We start from the raw sequence: 13,106 nt of genomic DNA, 5'->3' as shown, positions 1-13,106 counted from the left end.
TTATACTAGCCTCTCAGAGCTTTTCTATGCATATTTTTAAAATTTCTCAATAAAAAATGGGATCATATTGCATATTTTAGCTTGATTTTTTTGCTTAGGGCATTGTAAACATATTTTCATGTCATTAAATATTCTTCCATGCATGAGTCTTAATGGCTGCATAATATCCTGTTGTCTTCGTATTTTATACCAAAATTTATTTAACCCATCATTTATTGCTAGCATTCAGTTGACTCTAGCTTTTTCACTTTTATAAACAAGGTTGAGATGAATGTCTTTGTAGTTAGGTCTGTGCACATATTTTCAATTACATTCTTAGGATAACTGCCTAAAAGTGGAATTACTGGATGTGTAGGTCTGCATATTTTAAGGCTTTTTTCCCCACATTCCCAGACTATGCTCCCGAGGGGTCACACTAGCTATTGGAAAGCATGCATTTCTCTGAATATTCTACAACATAGGGTATTCTAATTTTTGTGTGTGCCATTTTTAGATGTTGAAATAGACGTTAGTCTTGTTTTTAAAAACAGGATCAGAGGCTGGAGGAGGCTATGGATGATGCAGAGTGGATGATGGAGGCTAAACACACCCAGGACATCGCATCAATCTCATGTATTCCTAGTTTCTTCTCTCCCAGGGATGCAATCACTAGAGGGCCATATTTCCTCCCCCAAATAAAATAGGTGTCAGGTCCCCTGTACTATATTGTTAAAAACTCCTACACGATTGTGGATTCCATTAATAGATGGGACTGGTAGGAGTGAGAGAGTAATTCTTTTTACTTAGCTCTGGCCAGAGATTTCTTCATGCATTGGGTTCAGTTTGAGGCTATGTAACTAAAACAGGAAATTTGAAATAGTCCATAGATAGCTCGTAAAAATGATCACAGAATTAGACAAGAGGACCTAGGAATACAAGATCCTGGGTATTGAATTATTTAAACAGGAGAAGAAAGGGCTAGAAGGACCTCTGATCTTCAAAGAGTTGATGACCTGAGCTTGAGAACCAGAGGGTCTCAGCGAGCCTGGAGTGTTCAGACACAGAGGGAAATACAGTTTGCAAGTGAGACACTGGGATAAGGTATGTTATGTTTTTTGGAAGTCTCAAACCAAAGATCCCCGCACTGTTTCCTATCCCAATACTTCCCCAATATGACAATTGCTTTAAAGGTGGGGGAGAAAAAAATGGCTTGTTTGTGTGTCTATGAGAGAATCATGGTATAGCTTGATGTGGTCTTAGTGAAGCCACTTTCATGCTATTAGTGTCATCTGGATCTTTCATTAGCAGTCTCTTTCCTTTTGTGTTTTTAGTTAGTTCTGGGGAATGCAAAAGGTGTGTGAGTGAGGGGGTAGGTGGGTAGGAGGGGGACCATGTGAAAGGTAGGGAATAGAGGAAGAGGAAGGGCCTGGAGAGAGCTGGAACATGAGAGTTTCTGAACTCACTGAACGACCCCTTGTTTTACATCTTTGTCCAACTGGCAGGCTCTTCTTTGTTGGGCACCTTTGTTGGGCTGAAATGAAATTCTGAAACGCGTGATGGATTAGAAAGAGCACTGGCCTGAGAGTCTTGGTTCCAACTCAGCCACTCACTATCTTCGTGGCCTTGGGCCCACCAATTTTCAAAGTCTCAGGCTTCCTTTTGTGTTTTGTTTTCTCCCCTAACAACTGTGACTATAACAATGTACTGAATATTAATTATTGAAGCAGGCACTGTGAAATGAAGGGACTAGAATACATCAAGGACCTTAGGTTGGGCCTCATGGATAAGCCTCCAGGCATCTGTAAACGTGTAAAGCATTTTGCTAGGGAAGAGTAAAAATGTTCACCATGTATCATGGGAGAAAACCAGAAAAAGTTCAAAACCTGGGGGCTAAACGAGCTCTAAGTTCCTCTCAGCCTTAAAGCTGGAGTCTTCTCTTCTAGAACAAGAGAGGTTGCACCCAGCAAAGAGCTCCCTTCACCTGCCTGCTCTTGGGGGAGGTTGGGTGGGTGTTGATTGTGGGCCCAGAATTGTGACAGGGTCTGGGAAAACAAGTGTGGACAAATGTGGCAGAACCTGGTGTTCAGAACCACACTATGTGGTCACTCACCCCACCTCGTCACTCACTGAGTAACTTTAGGCAAGTTAAATCATTCTGAGCCTCAGTTGTCTCATGTGTAAAATGGGGATAATACTATACCTCACACTCAATGTTGTTAATTAATGTAAAGTATTTAGAGCAATACCTAGCAAATGGCAAGTATTATTTAACTGCTGTTATTATTGAAGATGATTGTATGTGTGAGTACAAGTGAAAATGTTTGGGAGACTCTGTGTGTGTGTGTGTGTGTGTGTGTGTGTGTGTGTGTGTGTGTGTATGAGGGGCAGAACACATAAAAGACTGTATTTGGGTAGCAGGATATGAATTCTCAAACCATTTTTAAGTGACAGTTTGAACATATTCTCTTTTTTGCTTTGCATCACAAATCATTTGAAAGATTTTTTAAAACCTTGGCAGGGTAGAACAGGGTAGAACTCCATATGCTACCACTACTTTGCTCCCAGGATTGGCATCAGTAGGACTGACAACTTGGGGTCTGATCTTGGTGTCTGGCAGTGATTTTCCCACTCTGGAGATCCTGAGACAAGCCCATTGAAGACAGTCCTCCAGTGAATTTCATGATTTCGGGGCCCCATGGCTGGACTGGACCAGAGACCTCCTAAGCTGATTCTTGGAACCTGGCCTGAGTGGGAGCCTGGCATCACCTGTGGCCAGAGCCCTGGAGCCAGCTCACGGAAGCACCATGAGCAGAAAGAAAGAACATCTGCTCCTGTCTCAAACACATGCTATGGGAACACCGTTTGACCTCGGTGGCTAAGGGCACCCCTAGGACGTTGGTGGGGTGAGAGACATCATGCCTGTGCTTGTACTTTGGGGTTTCCCTGAGTAGCTGGAACACTAGCAGCGGGGCCAATGAGGATGGCCTCTCTCCTACACTTGCAGACCACAGCTGACTCTGTGGGTCCATCATCTAAACCACACTGACAGTCCTTCCTTTGTTTTATTTATTTATTTATTTATTTTTCAATGTTTATTCATTTTTGAGAGACAGAGAGAGAGAGAGAGCATGAGCAGGGGACGGGCAGAGAGAGAGGAAGACACAGAATCCGAAGCAAGCTCTAGGCTCTGAGCCGTCAGCACAGAGCCCAACGTGGGCCTTGAACTCATGAATGGTCAGATCATGACCTGAGCTGAAGTCAGACACTCAAATGGCGGAGCCACCCAGGTGCTCCCCTTTGTTCCTTTTAGATGTGGAGAGCAAACATCTTTGTCTTTGATCTCATCCTCTGGTTCTCTATATGTTGTGGGTTGGGCAGGGGCGTTTCTTTTTGCAGGACAAGTTTTCCCAGTGATTTTCTGGAATCGTTGGAAGACCCTGTTGAAGTCTGAGGTGCTGAAACAACATACCACTGTTGGGTGTCTTATAAACAACAAGTATTTATGTCTTATAGTCTTGGATGCTGGAAGTCCAAGATCAGAGTGCCAGCACGGTCTGGTAACGGCCTTCTATAAGGTTGCAGAATTCTCATGTGTCTTTTCATGGTGGAAGGGGCTAGAAAGCTCTGTGGAGTACTGATCCCATTCATGAAGGTTCTACCCTCAAGACCTAATCACTTTCCAAAGGCCCCACCTACTAATGCCATCACCTTTGGGGAACAAGATTTCAACATACAAATTTTGGAGGAGACACAAATATTCAGGCCATAACACATGGTCTTCTTCTTTTTCTTGGTGAGAAATTCTTTTCAGCACTTTTGAGTTATTGTGACCTCATTCCAGTGAGGGAGAGGCCTGGAATTAGAATCTTTGCCCCTTCAGGGCTTCCAAAGTGAAGAAGAGAACAGAGCTAAAAAGAGACTGTGAAAGAAGAATTATATTTCACATTGAGGTATACTTTATTATTTAAAAAAAAAATTTTTTTTGATGTTTATTTATTTTTGAGAGAGACAGAGACAGAATTCAAATGGGTTGGCGCAGAGAGAGAGGGAGGCACAGAATCCGAAGCAGGCTCCAGGCTCCAAGCTGTCAGCACAGAGCCTGACACGGGGCTCTAACCCACGAGCTGCGAGATCATGACCTGAGCCAAAGTCAGACACTCAACTGACTGAGCCACCCAGGTGCCCCGAGGTATACTTTAGATATACTAAAATGCACTCTCTAAAATTTTTTTTCATGTTTATTTTGGAGAGAAAGAGAGACAGAATATGAGTGGTGGAGGGGCAGAGAGAGAGAGGGAGACAGAATCTGAAGCAGGCTACAGGCTCTGAGCTGTCAGCACAGAGTCTGATGTGAAGCTGGAACCCATGAAATGTGAGCTCATGACCTGAGCTGAAGTCAGATGCTTAATCAGCTGAGCCACCCAGGTGCCCCTAAAATGCACTCTTAAAATATATAGTTGGATACATTTTGGCCAATGTATACAGTTGTGTTACCACAACCACAATTAAGATAGAGTTCCATAAGCGCCCAATTTTTCCTCCTCTCTGAAATTTGTTCCTTTTCCCTCTGCCTAGCCCCTGGTAACCATTCATCTGACCTCTGTCCCTTTTGCCTTTTCCACTGTCACATCAATGGAATCATGCCTTTAGTAAGTAAACAGCCTCCAGTGTCTCACTTATTTCGAAATTCAGCCATCTTACTGTGTGTATCATCAGTTTATTGCTGAGTAGCTTTCCATAGTGTGGATACTCCACGTTGTTTATCTACTCACCAGCCGATGGACATTTGGGTTGTTTCCAGGTCGGGGCTATTTTCAGTAAAGCAGCTATGAACATTTGCACACAAGTCTCTGAGTAGACGCATGTTTTCATTTCCCTTGGGTAGATACCTGAAAGTGGGATTGCTGGGTTGCATAGTAAATGTATGCTTACCTTCATAAGGCACTGGCAAACTTCCAAAGTGGTTGTGTCATTTTGCATTTCTGCTAGCAATGCACCAGTGTTCCCATTGTCCGTAGGCTCTTCACAGGGTCTATCACACACATACACCTCACTTTCCCCACCGCAATGGGTCATTAACAAAGAGAAGATCCTTTTTACTGTGAAAGCTCCAGGTTTCATAATCTGGCTCAGTTACTCATTTTAGTGGTTAGCATAGCAGACTCCACTGTTAGGAAACGCTCCTGTTCAGAAATAGAGAATATTGAATCCCAGTCCTCTTTGTCTCTGGCTAATACACATCATTCCTCTCATTTCACTTCACCTTCTTTATTAGGAGCAAACCGTAAGAGACTCTTAACGATAGAGAACAGAGTTGATGGAGGGAGGTAGGTGGGGGAGATGGACTAGATGGGTGATGGACATTAAGGAGGGCACTTGTTGTGATGAGCTCTGGGTATTGTACATAAGTGATAAATCGCTAAATTCTACTCCTGAAACCAACATTACACTATATGTTAACTAACTAGAATTTAAATAAAAATTTAAAGAAAAAAAAAAGATGACCCTAATTAACAACATTGGCCAACTAACTAATCACTAGTGTCAAAGATTTTATCTTCATCTGATTTTGTTTTTAAATTTTTAATGTTTGTTTATTTATTTATTTATTTATTTATTTATTTATTTATTTATGTTTATTTACTTTTGAGACAGAGAGAGAGTGGGGAGCATGAGTGGAGAGAGGCAGAGAGAGAGGGAGACACAGAATCTGAAGCAGGCTCCAGGCTCTGAGCTGTCAGCACAGAGCCGACATGGGGCTCAAACTCATGGACCGCAAGACCATGACCTGAGCTGAAGTCGGACGCTTAACTGCTGGAGCCACCCAGGCACCCCTCTTCATCTGATTTTTTAAAAAAAATGTTTATTTATTTATTTTGAGAGAGAGAGAAAGAGAGAGAGAGAGAGAGAGAGAGAGAATGCACAAGGGAGGGGCAGAGAGAGAGGCACAGAATCCCAAGCAGGCCTTGTGCCCTCAGCACCCTCAGCACATAGCTTGATGCAGGGCGTGATCCCACAGATGGTGAGATCATGACCTGAGCCTAAATCAAGAGTCAGGTGCTTAACCAGCTGAGCTTCCTAGACACCCTGATTTTTATTTTTAAAGAGAAGAATACATTTCTGGGACATTCCTACTCATTCTTGTTTTTCTTTATCTGTTCTCTCTGAATTTTGGTTTGCAGACAAAAGCATTTCCTGGTGATTTATCTTTCCTTTCAGTCTGACTTTTGTTGGAAGCTCTCCCTATCCTTCCCTTCCTTAGCTGTGTATCTCTCAGGCATTCCCATACATTTTCTGCCTTTCCATTGGTGGTAGCATCTGCCTACATTGGCTCCTTATGCAGGGACAGCAAGGCCTTGGGTTATTCTTAGGCCTCCCTGCATGCAAGGCTTTTACTTCCTTTTTCCACACTGTAGAGGGAAAGAGAGAAAGTTACATGATGCTCTGACTGTGTGTGTCCAGGAAAGGCTCTGTGATCGCTAAAGCCCTGGGTTTTTATTATCCAACCAGGGGGAGGTATTCATTTCCACTTGAATAGAGGCACGAAGCTCTTTTTTAGACTGGAGCTGGCTCTTTTGCATAAAACAAAGAGGTTATACATCAGCATGGGGTAACTGGCTTTTCTCAGGAGCGATCTAACAATGACTAGAGACAAAGGCTTAATTATAAGCCACCACAGTTAAAAGACTCATAACCCACACACAATATCTTATCAAAATTTCACCATTCCTTTCGAAAAGAGATTTAAACTGGTTTGTGGATCTAATGAAGAGCCTACTTTGTCCTTCCCATTTCCTAGCTGTTCCCAAAGCATTTCAAGCTTATTTCAGCCTCAGGCCTCTGCCAAAGCTGTTCCCACAGGCTGGGGTGACTTCCCCTCCTTTCTTTAGCTTATCTGTTACTTATTTCTCTTTCATTTCAGGCACTTCCTCCTTTAAGAAGGGTTTTTATTTTTTTGTTTTTTGTTTTTTGTTTTTTGTTTTTTACCGCTTCAGTCCATTCTGAGCTCTACTGTCTATGAAGATTCATTTCTAGTACACATTCATTTTACTCATTATTCTTCGGTTGTATCTATTGTTGATCTTGTCTTCTTTGCAGAAATTAGCTCTTTGAGAGTAAAGACCACATCTTACTCATATTTTTCTCCAGCCCTTAACGCAAGTGCTGGGAACACATAATTTTGTTGAACCAATGAGTGAATGACTCTTAGGTATATGGCAGGTGATGTGGAGAACAAAAGCAAAAGAAAAAACAAATATCCTTATAACTTACAGCCCATTGACAAGTCCTTGGGCCAGCAGAGTCACCTTCCTCTAGGAACTCAACTGCCTCCATGTTAATACTTTAGCTTAACATTAGCCCAACCTCTGGGATCCTGTAAGTCTCCTTTAACATACAAAAATTCCTTCAGAAACTTCTTTTATCTCTACTCCTTCAAGATATATGTTAGCAATCATCCTCCAAGCATATGGCATATACATCTGAAGGGTCTCATGACTAAGGTTTTACTAGACAATAGTAAATGGCCTTTTTCTAACACTAGCTAGCCCCTCAAGGTCCTGGAAACCTTGCTTCCAAATTCCTTAGAGATTTAGGCTGTCCCTAACCCCTTCCCAACCTGAAAGTATATGATCAGTCACCTGTGACAACCCTGGTGTAGCTCTTTCTGCCAATGGTCCTGTCCCTGTGCTTTAATAAACCACCCTTTTTGCACTGAAGACACCTCAAGAATTTCCCAACATTTTCACATCAGCAGGTACTGTGTAAATAACTGTTGATTGATTATTGGAAATGCTGTATAACCTCATCTACAGTATCACTATTTTAGTGCTTTTCAGCACTGTTTGCAGAGGCCAGTTAGAAACCCCACTCCCGCATCTTCCTCCAGCATGGATTCCTTTCTTTTTTCCACTCCCCTTTAGTGATTTTCAGTGATGTGGACAGCAAAGAGGTAAATGACCTAAAAGGAGGGAGGATGAGGAGGATTAGAAGGGAAATATTGTAAACTAGTTCATAATCTTTTATGAATTGTATTCTGCTCCACAGGTCAGGAGTTATATTCCATAATGGTTGCATGACACATGGACAAATGCTGACTGATGGGCAAGGTTTTGTTAACATGCAGTTGGTTAAAACCACTGAACACAGTGCCTATTTCCAAGGAAGGCAGGACTTTTTTTTTTTAAGTTTGTTTATTTTTTCTAGTTATTTCTACACCCAACGTGGGGCTCAAACTCATGACCCTGAGATCAAGCATTGCATGCTCTCCTGACTGAGCCAGCCAGGTAGGTGCCTTTGGCAGGGTATTTTGAACTCAAGTTCTCACATGGCCTTTTGGAGGCAGGGACACTTCACCCAAAGGGAGGATTCCACCTGGATGTTACTCACAAGTCAAGATTCAGGAATGTATTTTGGGAAAGAACCTGAATCAGCAGCTTAGTGTGCTTTCTCAATGGCCAATTCTCTTTCCCCTCCTCTCTGGGCTTTCTCCAAGTCAGACAACAGTGAGCATCAGAGGGAGGAAAGAGCCACTCTGTGCTCCTTGGGCTCCTGCCTCCAGCTTCCTGAAGATTGTCCCCTGGCAGGGAAAGAGCCTTCCAGACTGAGGGTCTGGCAGAGACTTCATGCAAGACTATTCAAGTGACTAAGGCAGAATTACAATTGTAAGTCAAGTCTGTTCTCTGGGGAACAAGCAAAGAATGATTCCACTCAGTTGTTAAAACTTTATAATATGATTGGACAGAATATAACCCTAGGGATAAACATGGGGACCTTGTTGTCCTGTCTGTAGGCTGCAAGAGGGATGATAAAATGACAGCAACTGAATGAACAAATGGATGTGTAGCATGATGCTCCAGCATGCCTTAAACATTTACTGAGCACCAACTATATGCAAGACTCAAAACAAGTCCTTGTCTTCAGGAAGCTTGCAGTGAAATGGAAGAGGAAGGGTTTGTTCTTTTTTTTTTTTTTTAATTTAAATTTTATTTTATTTATTTTGAGAGAGAGAGAGAGAGAGCGCACAAGTGCGTGAGGGGGAAAGGGACAGAGAGAGAGAGGGAGAGAGAGAATCCTAAGCAATCTCTAAGATGTCAGCGTGGAGCCCAACTCAAGAACCATGATATCACAACCTGAGCCAAAATCAAAGTCTGATGCTTAACCAATTGAGCCATTCAGGACCCCCAAATATGGATTCGTCTTAAATTTGAAGTGCTGTCAGTGAAACAAATAGGTATTGAGGTAGAAAATTATGGGGCAAGAAGATTTATGGGGCAGAAGTCTTACCTGGGAGTAGCATTTAAACTGAGACTTGAAGAATGAGCTTATTATAAGCAGGGCTGGGGGAAAAGTAACTCTCCAGAGGAAAGAGCATGTGCAGAGGCCCCAAGTAGGGGGAAAGCTGGCATGTCCCAGAACCAGAAAGGAGGCTAGTGTGGTTGGAGGGTGGTGAGTGGGGGGGGAGAGAGTGGGGGCTGCTGCTCAAGAGCCAAACCTGGGCCAGACAGGCACCTGGAATCAATTATAAGAAAATCTTATAATCTAAGGGCACCTGGCTGGCTCAGTTGGTGGAATGTGGAACTCTTGATCTCGGGGTTGTGAGTTCGAGCCCCACGTTGGGTGTAGAGATTACTTAAAAATAAAATTCGGTTGCCTAGGTGGCTCAGTTGGTTGGGTGTTCGACTTTGGCTCAGGTCATGATCTCACAGTTTGTGAGTTCGAGCCCTATGTTGGGCTCTGTGCTGACAGCTTGTGGAGCCTGGAGCCTGCTTAAGATTCTGTGTCTCCCTCTCTCTCTGCTCCTTCCCCACTTGTGCTCTGTCTCTCTGTCTAAAAAATAAACATTAAAAAATTTAAAAAATAAACTTTTTTTTATTTGTTTCAAGTTTTTGTTTAAGTAATCTCTATACCCAATGTGGGGCTTGAACTCATGACCCCAAGGTCAAGAGTCACAGGCTCTCCAAACTCAGCCACCCAGGCACCCCAAAAATAAACTCTTGAAAGGAAAAAAAGAAAAGGGAAGTCACATGATCTTGGAATCACCAAAGGACAGACATTGAAGGTTAAGGTAAGGCATTTGGGTTTTGTTTGTTTGTTTGTTTGTTTGTTTTGAGATCAAAAGGGAACTACTGATGAGTTTTAGACAGGGAAGTGACCTGCTCCAGTCTATATAAAAATTAGCCATGTACAGGTTGGGCACTGGGTGAAGCAAGATGTCAATATCATCTTGTTCTTGCAACAGGAAAAGTGGAGTCAGGATGAGTTCAGGCCAGGTTCAGAGGCAGCCCAACAAGTGATGCTCAGCCAGTAGCCAGCAAGCTTTATCAGCAAGCTTTACTTGCAGGTAAATCTGAAGTCAAAGTCAGTTGGTAGCTGAAGTAAGTCTTAAGAATTGGGATTGGCACCTATGAATTTGGACAAATGTTTATGGACAGAGTTGGTTTCCTTAGGCCTCCTTTGGAGGCCTGGGACCCACCCTCTGTCCACTGACCCTAAAAATTATTATTTTTTTTTTAGTGTTTATTTTTGAGAGAGAGAAAGAGAGAGAGAGAGAGAGAGAGAGAGAGAGAGAGAACGAGCAGGAGAGAGGCAGAGAGAGAGGGAGACACAGTATTGGAAGCAGGCTCCAGGCTCCGAGCTGTCAGCACAGAGCCCGGATGCGGGGCTGGAACTCATGAGCTGTGAGATCAAGACCTGAGCTGAAGTCGGATGCCCAACTGACTGAGCCACCCAGGCACCCGTACTGACCCTAAAAATTAAATGACCTGTGCAACCATGAGAGTCAGCTTCCAAAGAATGAGAGGGCTTTGCCCTGGCTGTTTTTATTTTATTTTTAAAAAATTAATTAAATTAACTTTAATTAATTTATTATATATATAGAGAGAGTATACATGCATGAGCAGGGGAGGGGGCAGAGAGAGAGAGAGACAGAGAGAGGGAGAGAGAGAATCCCAAGCAGGCTCCACACTCAGTTTGGAGTCTGACACAGAGCTGGACACTGGCTTGATCTCACAAACCTGGGATCAAGGCATGATGCTCAACCGACTGAGCCACCCAGCTGCCCCTACCTTGGCTGTTCTTAAAGCAAAGCCTGGAAAACATCTTTTAATACTTTCGTTGGTATATTCTGTGATTGGGGCAATTTTTTAGGGGCGTTAAAAGCCCATTCTTGGTTATTTGGGTTTCCAAAAACACCCCAAAACTCCAAAACTTGTGAACTCCGGGAGTTCTTCAATTCATGACAAGGGAGGGAGATAATTTTGTGTTGGAGGCATAGAGATTTATCTCCACCACATGCAGTATGTCTAAATATAGTGTATACTGACTGTATTTTCTTTTGGGAGTTTTATGGTTTCAGTTCTTACTTTTAGGTCTTTAATCCATTTTAAGTTTATTTGTATGTATGGTAAAAGAAAGTGGTCCAATTTCATTCTTTTGCATGTAGCTTCCAGTTTTCCCAGCACCATTTATTGAAGATACTATCTTTTCCCCATTGTATATTCTTGCCTCCTTTGTCCTAGATTGACTATGTAAGCATGGGTTTATTTCTAGGCTATTATGTTCTATTGATCTATGTGTCTATTTTTGTGCCAGTACCATACTGTTTTGATCACTATAGTTAAAATCTGCAATTGTGATACCTCTAGCTTTGTTGTTCTTTCTTAAGATATCTTGGGCTATTCAGGGTCTTTTGAGGTTCCATACAAATTTTAGGATTATTTGTTCTAGTTCTGTGAAAAATGCCATCAACATTTCTATAGGGATTGCAATGAATCTATAGATTACTTTGGGTAAAATAGACATTTTAACAATATAAAATCTTCCAATCCATGAACATAATATATCTTTCTCTTTATTTGTGTCACCTTCAATTTCTTTTATCAATGTCTTATAGTTTTCAGAGTATAAGTCTTTCTCTTCCTTGGGTACTTCATTTTTTTTTAATGTTTATTTATTTATTTTGAGAGAAAGAGAGGAGGGGAGGGGCAGAGAGAGAGGGAGAGAGAGAATCCCAAGCAGGTTCCATACTGTCAGTGAGGAACCTGACATGGGGCTCAATCCACAAACTGAGATCATGACCTGCGCCAAAATCAAGAGTTGGATGCTTAACCAACTGAGCCACCCAGGCACCCTGGTACCTTACTTTTTTTTGATGCAACTGTAAGTGGGATTGTTTTCTTAATTTCTCTTTCTGCGATTTCATTATTAGTTTATAAAAATAAAACAGATTTCTATATGTTGATTTTGTGTCATGCAACTTTACTGAATTCATTTATTAGTTCTAATAGTTTTTTTGTTGGAGTCTTTAGGGCTTTCCGTATTTAATATCATGTTATCTGCAAATAGTGACAGTTTTATTTCTTCTTTACCAATTCGGATGTCTTTTGTTTCTTTTTCTTGTCTGATTGCGGTGAGTAGAGCTTTCAACTATGTTGAATAAAAGTGGTGAGAGTGGGCATTATTGTCCTGTTTCTGATCTTAGAGGAAAAAGTTTCAGATTTTCACTATTGGCTATGATGTTAGCTGTGACCTTGTCATAAATGACCTTCATTATGTGGAGGTACATTTTCTCTATACCCAGCTGAACAGACCAATTACCAGGAAGGAGATTAAATCAGCAATCAAAAACCTCCCAGCCAAAAAAATCTAGTACCAGATGAATTCTGGTGAATTCTACCAAACTTTTAAAGAAGAATTAATAGCAGTCCTTTTCAGACTCTTCCAAAAAAGTGAAAAAGGAAACACTACCAAACTTATTTTACAAAGCCAGTATGATCCTGATATCAAAGCCACTACAAGGACACTACAAGAAAAAAAAAATTACAGGCCACTATGTCTGATGAACATATTTACAAAAATCCTCAAAAAAAGTTAGCAAACCAGGGTGCCTGGGTGGCTCATCTGGTTAAGTGTCCAACTTCAGCTCAGGTCATGATCTCACGGTTCGTGGGTTTGAGCCCTGCATCAGACTCTGTGCTGATGGTGTGGAGCTTGCTTGGGATTCTCTGTCTCCCTCTCTCTCTCTGCCCCTGTCTCACTCTCTCTCTCTCTCAAAAAATAGATAAGTAAGCTTAAAAAGTTAGCAAACCAAATTTAACAGTACATTAAAAGGATCAGACACTGTGCTC

This window comes from Leopardus geoffroyi, chromosome B3 (genome assembly GCF_018350155.1).
Source record: "Leopardus geoffroyi isolate Oge1 chromosome B3, O.geoffroyi_Oge1_pat1.0, whole genome shotgun sequence".
NCBI lineage: Eukaryota > Metazoa > Chordata > Mammalia > Carnivora > Felidae > Leopardus > Leopardus geoffroyi.
This window is presented reverse-complemented; position numbering follows the sequence as displayed.